General features: G+C 37.4%; 1 long non-coding RNA gene across 1 annotated transcript; it reads right to left on the reverse strand.

Moving 5' to 3' along the window:
• Positions 1-7796: 7796 nt before the first annotated feature.
• Positions 7797-8583, reverse strand: LOC123413171. The gene is made up of 2 exons (XR_006613687.1): positions 8185-8583; positions 7797-8081 (listed from the first exon to the last, which is right to left on the reverse strand). It is a non-coding gene; the product is annotated as an uncharacterized LOC123413171 (long non-coding RNA).
• Between the last annotated feature and the right edge of the window lie 802 nt (positions 8584-9385).

The following is a 9385-nucleotide window of genomic DNA, read 5'->3' on the forward strand; positions in this document are numbered from 1 at the left end:
CGTCGGCAGCGACGAAGAGGTATTCGTGATTTCCCTGCTCCTCCTTCTACTCTACCGGTGGAGGCCGGTCGATTTACATGGCCTGGCTTCTAGATACAGACGCCCCTCGTCTCCCCTCCCCTCCAATCCTCTCCACCACGGTGGCGCAGGCGGCGACGGAGAGGTCGCCGTCATTTCCCTCCTCCTCCTTCTACTCTACGAGTGGAAGTCGATCGATTTCCATGATCTGGATTCTAGATCCATGCGTGTCTCACGTGCTTTATTGCGTGCCCGTGTCACTACCCCGACCACCACGTCTCTCTTGCAGCCGTCAACTATGCCCACTAGAGGCCGAGTGCACATGGACTCCAAGCCCGAAGCTCACACGACAGTCGCGCCGCCGTTGGCGTACCCTCGCATGTCCCCGGATGACCTGACGCGGCCACCGACGCTACCGGTCATGGCGACCGCGGGCTCCAACCCCTACGTGTTGTCCTCGCCGTCATCTAGACCGCCTGCCATCAGTAAGTCACCTACCACTGCCAGCCCATACGTATATCTTGCTGTCCTGGTCTCTGCAGCCTCATAAAATTTGTTCAGAGGCTGAATTCGATATGGTCAGTATTTGTGCTGATGGTTATGAATTTTTTGAGGATTGGTTGCCGCAGGCACCAAGGAGAATCTAATGGAGATGTTCATTCAAATATTCTCCACATGTTGCTCAATATCTCCTCCTCATGGTTTGTATTCCTCCCCCTCCATTGCAATTGCCTTCTTCCTTTCCCTGCTTATTATTCCCACCGCCGCCTTACTAATTAGTCACTGAGATCCAAGTTAATGTATATATTTGTGATAGTTGGCACCTTGTAATATTATTATTTCTAATGAGGCTACTTGGGAATACATATTTTTTGACCTGCCATGGGAATACATATTCTGAGCTATAACCCACCTAATAGGTTAGCTTGGTTAGGTTTTGATTAGTTGGCAGTATCTCCACTGCCATTCTTAATTTGCAATTTGATAGTGAACCTGAACCAGATGATCATAATCTAATAAATACTCAACTTCTAGAAAAGTGAAAGATCTAGGAAAGTTCATACCTAGAGGAACTCGACTTCTTGATGCTCCTTGATTACGCAATGTACTCCTCCTCAATTTACCATCCAGCCTTGTCTGTTTTGATCCTTTGATATATCCTTTGCTATATGTGATGGGCGAAGGGAGAACAAGGAGGGGGAAGAAGGATGACAGAGGAGGTTCTCTATATAGGTAGGCAAAGCGGAGGGCCACTGGGTAGCACATCCTGGCGTATTCAAATTCTACCATATATTCTTGTATGTCGTATCTTTTCCCTTTTTCCAATGATTTCACACCTGTTAATAAATTTGATTATTGTATGGTGTAGATTTATTTCCTTTTTCCATTGATTGCACACCTGTTAATAAATTAGAAAGATGTCAACGAATCTGAACTTACTATAGAATCAAATTATCATAATTAAATAAAGAACTTCTCATTAATTCCATACATACTAACATATCTATACTCCTAAAGTGGTATATATAAAGCTGAATTATTTTAGAATTATTTTGACAAATTCCATTCATACTTACGGTATGCAGGTGATATATTTCAGAGTTATTTACTGAGTGATCTATCAGCTTTGGGTCCTTTCAAATTGAAGCTCAAAATTGTTGGCATTTTCAGGTGTCAAGCAATTCTCATGTCAAATTTATACATGGTTCAAATATATAATTGCTTGATCTAACTATATGGTTCTCAATTGTTTGCTCTTGCATTAGCTATAAACCCTACACACTATGGATTCATTAGAAGCAAAGCTGGTAGATAACTACTTACTATATTCTGTGCCGTGTAGAAAAATAATTTATGTATGCTAAGTATGCTACATGAAGTGTGAATGCAAGATTTATCGTAACTGTGTCTTTCTATCTTTTTTTATTTAATCTCTAATCATTGTTCATACTTTATTACTACAGGAATGGAAGATATATTATCACAGAAAATAAACCGCTCCAACCTGATGCTCCATGGTGTTGTCAGGATACATTTGAGTCTGGATGACTCCATTGGTTAGTAATTTGTAAATCAACGGTACTTTAAGTAAGCTGACTGGTTGTTCTTTTGCTTTATCATCTCAATATAGTGATTGTAACCTATTTGGGTGGTCTGCAATGTGGCCTTGTACTTGTACATTTCAAGTTATATAATACCGATGCTTGTTACACTAATATGTCACATAGTGAATGGTGCCTGCGCCTTTCTCACCCATGTCTCTCTATACATATTTCTCCACTGGTTAGTGACCATCTAATCAATATAACCTGTATGATCTGTACATGCTAGCTGGAGCACACCATATTTTCGTGGACGCGGGATAGTAGAGACGCATAGTTAAAACAAAATTTGCAAGTTCTTGTGGCATTATATTCCAAATTTTTAGTCATTATATTCCAGATTTACTTTTGGCATTTGTAGTTGTGATGTGCAGTGGATAAGCATAAGAGAAAGAGCAACATGGACAAGCAAGTGTTAGACTAAAGAACAATGAGAACCAACTGAGTTTTTGCTTTTCTTTTATGGATGCACTTTTAAGTTGCATGGACCGAGCACACACAGGGTTTATTTACTTCTTCCATCGTGTAGCTAGAGGAGCGCAAACTTAGTCATCCCCCCTCTCATATGCGCACTTGTCATCGAGTACATGTGTGTCTCTCCCGTTCTCACCGTTGACTCCCTTTACTGTAAGGGTGTTCATCATTTTGGTAATTGGAGTGAAAGATATCTAATCTCTAATATGAGGTTGTAAGAATTACTTTGGTATAGGGGTGATATAAGGGGTCTCGTTAGGTCATCTTTTTTATTCTCGCTGCTGTTCGGTCACCGAGTGGAAGTTTCTGTGGACGTTTGAGCAGGATTTGAGGGGACCGGCTATAGATGCTCTAAGATTATTGTGTTTCATAGTATGATATGTTTTAGCTGATTATATAAAAAAGATGTGTGTTAGCTTAGTCGGCATTGTTCTTGGTTAACTCAGTTAGTAACATCTTAATTTTCTTTCTGAAGCCCGTGGCAACGCACGGCGTTTAATTTTCTGTGATAACTATTTTTTAAATTTATCAATGCATTTTACATAGTGAAATTGTCCCTAATTATCCCCCGTTATAATGAAGTGTTTTCTTGTTTGGTTTGGATAGATAGTATTATCTTTGAAAATATGCCATGATCTTAGTGCATTACTAAAGTAAGAAGTGGCTAAAGAGGATGCCAACCATGTCATAGTCTACAGGGTAGGTTATTTAGTAACTTAGTTCTGCTCTAATTCAATTTCAAGCATATGAGTTCTACTCTGTTTATACTCTGCCAAGTTATCTCAAGCATATGATTTTACTTTGGTACAGGTTGATTCTATAAATGGATGCATATGCTTAAATCATAAGATAAGTAGTAGCAGGACAAGTTGTATTTATCGAGATTTCTATTATTCTTTATTTTTACATGTTAAATCATAGACCTTCTTTCTTAGGTTTCAAATTTCTCGATCCATACTCCCATGCATATATCAATTTTTAACTTGTTATTCGGTAGCCTCGCACTTGTCCATTTTCTCTCTGTATCATTAGTATTAAACTTCATACATAATACCTTATATTCTTAGGTTATAGAAGGTGTTGGATAATCTAATGGTACTTCTCAAAGTTTTGTCTCGTGATAGTGGTAATAGATAAGTGAAAAACATGCTTCATACATAGAACACAAAATATTGCCTGATCACAATTGGCTTATTAAAAGAATATGTATCTCCTTCATAGTAGCTTAATAATAAATTTCTTCCTCCTCCGTGTTGGTTGATAAATGTTCGTATCATCTTCTACTTTATGTAGTCAAGAATAAAACACATTTTCATTTAATTTGGTTATTCCATTCAGGTCAACGTAAAAGTGAACAATCACGTAGTTGGGAATATCATGATCCTGATATAGATTTTGGATCATGTGCAAACATGTGAAGATACTTGAGGATTAAAGGCAATGCAAGGTACATGACTTACAACCATCATATCTTTATGTTCAATATTCCGTAGCTTGTATGGGTTGATTTTCGACAAAGTAAACCTTGTATCATATACCAGTGTGTGTATGGATGGAGTTATACGATACGAATCAGTATAGGATGCGAGCCACGATACCAGTGCGTGTACACCGACAACTGGCTGCTCTTGTAGAATCATGTGAACCTGGCATGGTCCAATACAAAATGAATACGGTTTATGAGTACTACCAAACCGGTTTGGTATAACACCAACCCAATAAAAATTTATAGGTAATACAAAGCTAGTGGATGCCAATACCAATAGCTTCTAAAACATCATACATAGACCAAGACTTGATATTTAGAGTTTTAAATATATGAGTAAAACAAAATGAGTAGATAACCAAGTATATAAACTAATTATTCGTATTGCCAAATAGATAATTGTGAAGCAGACACCTAAAAAAGATGTATTACAGATTTATTTGCGGTAACTTTTAGACCCATCAGTCCATAGTCAGTCTGTTATGACCCTCAAGGCTTCTCTAATTTCAGCCGGGATGTTTCCAGCTGCTTCATTATGTTTGATCGTCAGCATCTGGATCATGAGTTTCTTCCTGAGCTGTATTGAATCCTATAAAAGATGCAAAAAAACATAATGGAATAAATGTCTAGAAAATAAATTGCACACTAAACCTATTTATTATGTACTTACGTCTGTTTTACACCTCATCGACGCCGTTGTACCAGTCTGGTGGGCCATCTCTTGTAGCACTTGAAAAGCGGAGTCTTTGCTGTTAAAAACTGTATATATTAAAAACTATATAAATGTGCTCATACTGTAAGTGATCTGCTTTAGTATATTACCGTCTGGCAGTACAAGATATGCCATCAGCAGGCCATTCCATGAGTTGGGTATTCCAATCAGGAATCCTCATATGGAACACATTGTTGAATTCTTCCTTCAACATTGTGATTTCCTTCATCAACTCACTGTTATGAAAACTAATTCCATGACTATAGATGTCGATGGCTCGATCAAAATGGACAAACCTCCCACGCTCCATATTGACTACAAGTAGTGTGTAGTTTGAATGCACACAAGTAAATGGTAGTAGATACTGTGGAAGATGCAGTAGATAGACACATGTTAAATGCTAATATAATAATAAAATTAAATTTTAATATAGGAATTACCAACAGTCTCTTACAATTGTAGAGTTGAACACATCATATTTAGGAAACGGCTCGACAATAGCATTGTCAATCAGAGCCGTGGTGCGGGGACCTTGCTCCGTCCAAGAGTGTCTCAGAGCCCGTGCCTGAGAATGGAACCGCAGGTCAAAAAAATGTTTCTTTCCAAACATACTTGTGCCTGCAGTGGTCTCCACTTCAGCGCTGGCGAGTTTACGAACTGCGATATTGAAGCAATCAGGATGAACTTGTCCATGAAGACAAATTGTTTCCCGGATGACCCGTAGGCTGATCTCGATATGGTATGGTGGTGCGCTTCTTATCCATATTGTGCTATCAAAAATAAGCAGAACAACTTTTAATAAAAAAAACATCCACATATCTCTGCATCACCATTAGGATATTGTAACGAACTTATTTTGAAAATATAACTTTATCCAAAAATATGAAAATCGTGAATAAATAAAGACGATTGAGTGAAAGCAAAGATAAGTGAAATAGTTGCTTCCATTGAAAATCTGCTAAATAATGTGTGATAATCCGGTAGCTCTTTTTTAATGTAACAATCTATTAGCTGTCTAAAAAAACATGGCCACATGTATCACAGATAAAAAAATGTACTGTTCTACATTAGGGTACCACAAATAAATCCAAACAATGTTAGCCAATAGGAGAAAATAAACATTCATTAAAAATTTGGTGGATGAACAAACATTACACTGTTTTATACCAAAGTTAGCTTAATGATAATAACATGAAAATAACAGAATTATATAAGTTTTGCTTTTTGAATTCCCCATACCTACAATATAGATATACTTTGTTATTTATGAAAGAAGTATATTTGGTATGAAACATTTTATTCATCAATATTTGTTTGGCGATAGGGGTGTGTCCAGCTTGGATTATTTTGCTTATTGCTTTGATCTGGTTGTTACAGAGCGCGCTTACAAAAGTAATATAGCACACAACTAAGCACATACTTACGGGTAACAGCTGTGAGCTGGACACATCTAAAATATCGTGGTTAATTCAAACTATCGAATGATTCAACTCACAAAAACAGAACATATATTTAGCCTGTTGTGTAGGAGAGTAATACAACATGGTCTACAACAAAACATGGAGAAAAGATAACTTACTTTAATGCCTCATCTTCTTGTGCGTCTATGATCCATTGAAATATGTAGTCGACAGCATCTTCTACGGCATGCACGTTGTATGCATCCGCTAGTGGGGCAAGCAATGCCTCGTGCATTTGGAGCTGAACATCCACTCGTGCATGGACAGCCTCCTGGGGTGCCGGCACACCATCCATTGGTGAAAATATAGTGTTGTGTGCTCAGAAATTTGTGAGGACAAAGATGGGCGTTGAAATAGGACCGAACGGATATTATATGAAGGGTTGTGATCCTGATTGACACATAACTTGGAATAGAAATTTATTTGCCTTCCAAATAATAAACAAACTATTGATTGACCTTACCTTAAAATCTAGAGGCATTAAGTATGTCTACGGTAATTGATATCCTTCCTGACATAGATGTTGGTTCCGAAATATTGCATGCCCAAAACACCTACTACACACAGATTTGTTTTATTGAATATCGTACATTTATTACACCTATTTAGGATGTCTATTATCGTTAACTTATCGGTCGACACACGATTAAGAGATAAATCGGCTTATCGTCCGATTTATCGATTTTATCGGTCGATCATTTATAGGCAAGTTTTTTTATCTCAGGTTTTCCCAACCAAAATATTGAATGCACAAAACACATACCACACAAAGATTTTTTTATTGAATATCATACATTTTTATTACATAAGATAAGACATGAAGACACTTGGCAACGAGATGCCTAACTCACAATTTCGATTGACTTTTTACATCAATGACGAAATGTGATAATGAGTACATGAAGATAATTCTAGAGTCCATTGTTCCTAGCCATGACAATATTGTTGACGTAGGCACGTGTTTGGTCAAGTGTCATGAGACCGGCTTCATGGATATCTACAAATAAAAATAAGTGTTAGTGATATTAATGACATAGTATTGTACAAGAAAATATAAAGACAAAAATTTGAAATAGTATGCAACACCTGCCTTGTAGATGATGACCCTCATGATCAATATTAGGAGAATAGGTGAACGTGCTCTCCCGCATAGTTTGCAAGCATTGACGCCTCCGATTAAACTGTATGTAAGTAATTGATATTTTTTTCGAACTGATTTACGCTGCGTCGCAAATGGTAAAATTGACGGCCAACCTGCTCGTCATATATGCGTAGGAAAATTATCTGACGTCTACAGACAAAAACAAATTTTAGTTTATGTTTGCAACAATTAACTCAAAAAAGCATATGTAAATCTCATATTATAAACGACTCTCACCGAAAGTTCATGAGGCCAATTTCGAGCAAAGGGACATGTCTATCATATATTGGATCCCATAGAGTTTGTATCTTACTAAGATAGGCAACAATAGCAATAACATCTGCGAAGATTTAATCAGAATGAGACCCTGAGTTCTATAACAAAATATGCAAGAACAAAGATAAAAAAATGCACCAGTTATGCGTTTGTCTTGTAGTGAGTAGATGGCCCCAAATTGTGGGAAACACAATGGACAAATTGTCGTTGATATCCTGTGCGCCGAAATCATAACCACAGTCCTACTATCTAGTGTCATGATAAACTCCATGTCTAGATACAAGAAATGTACAACTGCCATTTCAGTGGGGTTAAATCCTACACGAGTGAATTCATAGGACATGTCGGTTTGAAGAATGGTGTTGAAACGAACAACTTGATTGTTGAACGCAATGGCTTCCATTTTTGTCCCCTAAAGCAATATACGAATCATCAACATAATCAGCAAATAAAATCGTTTATCAAATGTGTACAGCAAAATATATGCTATGAAATAGTGATGAGCAATGCCTTACTTCCTGATCCAGTAGTATGCATTGAAGGTATATGTTTCCCATGGAATTCTCTTTGATTTGTGCCTTCCATTGGACCATTGCACGAATGGTCCAACAATTCTGGTATATATGCTCCATCTGGACGCGACGAAATGTCAAGTTCCTGTGTATAGAATAAACCTCATGAACGACAAACAAAATTCAGCGGTGTTGGCAAACTGGCGTACAAGCAGCTCAATTTTTTCATGCCTGTTAATTGGGGGGTGATGGGACGAGGGATGACAGGAAATGGTGGCGACGCCATCACTCTCCTTGAGGTCGTCAACCTGTATGAGATTACCATAATCGTGGAGGAGAGGGTGCCAAAGAGGAGATGATCCTATGTACAATGATGGAGACTTATATATATAGTGGTGATGGGCATTTTTGGAAGCCTAAAGGACTGCGGGAAAATTCTGTATATATGGAAGTTGCAGATTGTATCAAAATATTGATGCATCTCATGTTTTCTATATATGATTATGCACCAAAATTGCTATAAGACTTTCCAGTTGTACATCAATGAATGATTTGTATAGATGGAAGCACCAGATTGTATCATTAATTGCATGTTTTAATTAATATCCTTTCTAGATATCATGATAAAATATATCTCGGACATCCACAATACCATCTGATAAGCAGTCAACGTAGTCTATCATTAATTGTGTGTTTTATAATGAATGCGATATCTCTTTCCAAGTGTAGAAGATTTAATTTTTATGGTACCAGATTCAAACATTTAAAGATTTATTATCCACCTTTAAAAAATAGTTATAGGAGACACTTGAAAATTTATTCAAGCTCCATGAATAAATCGTGATTGTTTTGTCGGCGGTGCACACATTGATATATGGTAATGAAGTCGCTTTGTTGCTTCATGTATCCTCTTTGAATTCAATATTTGGTTCAGCAGTGCACACATTTGTGTCCTTCTATCTGGATGAGACTAACCAGTAATTGATCAGTATTTTCTGTTGCTTTGCAAGGAATTTATGTAGATTGGCGTTTTCTTGGCATCTGTCTATGCTTTTTGGCTGGTCTTATCAGAAGGAGTTAATGATTTTGCCATGTGGGAGATCATGCTTACGGTAAGTTGTCTGGCTACAATTTCTCTATTCATACTTCGTTAGAGAATTAAAATCGTTTGTTCTTGATAGTGTATCTCATCGGTCTCGTCCAT

The sequence above is a fragment of the Hordeum vulgare genome, chromosome 7H (genome assembly GCF_904849725.1).
Source record: "Hordeum vulgare subsp. vulgare chromosome 7H, MorexV3_pseudomolecules_assembly, whole genome shotgun sequence".
Lineage (NCBI taxonomy): Eukaryota > Viridiplantae > Streptophyta > Magnoliopsida > Poales > Poaceae > Hordeum > Hordeum vulgare.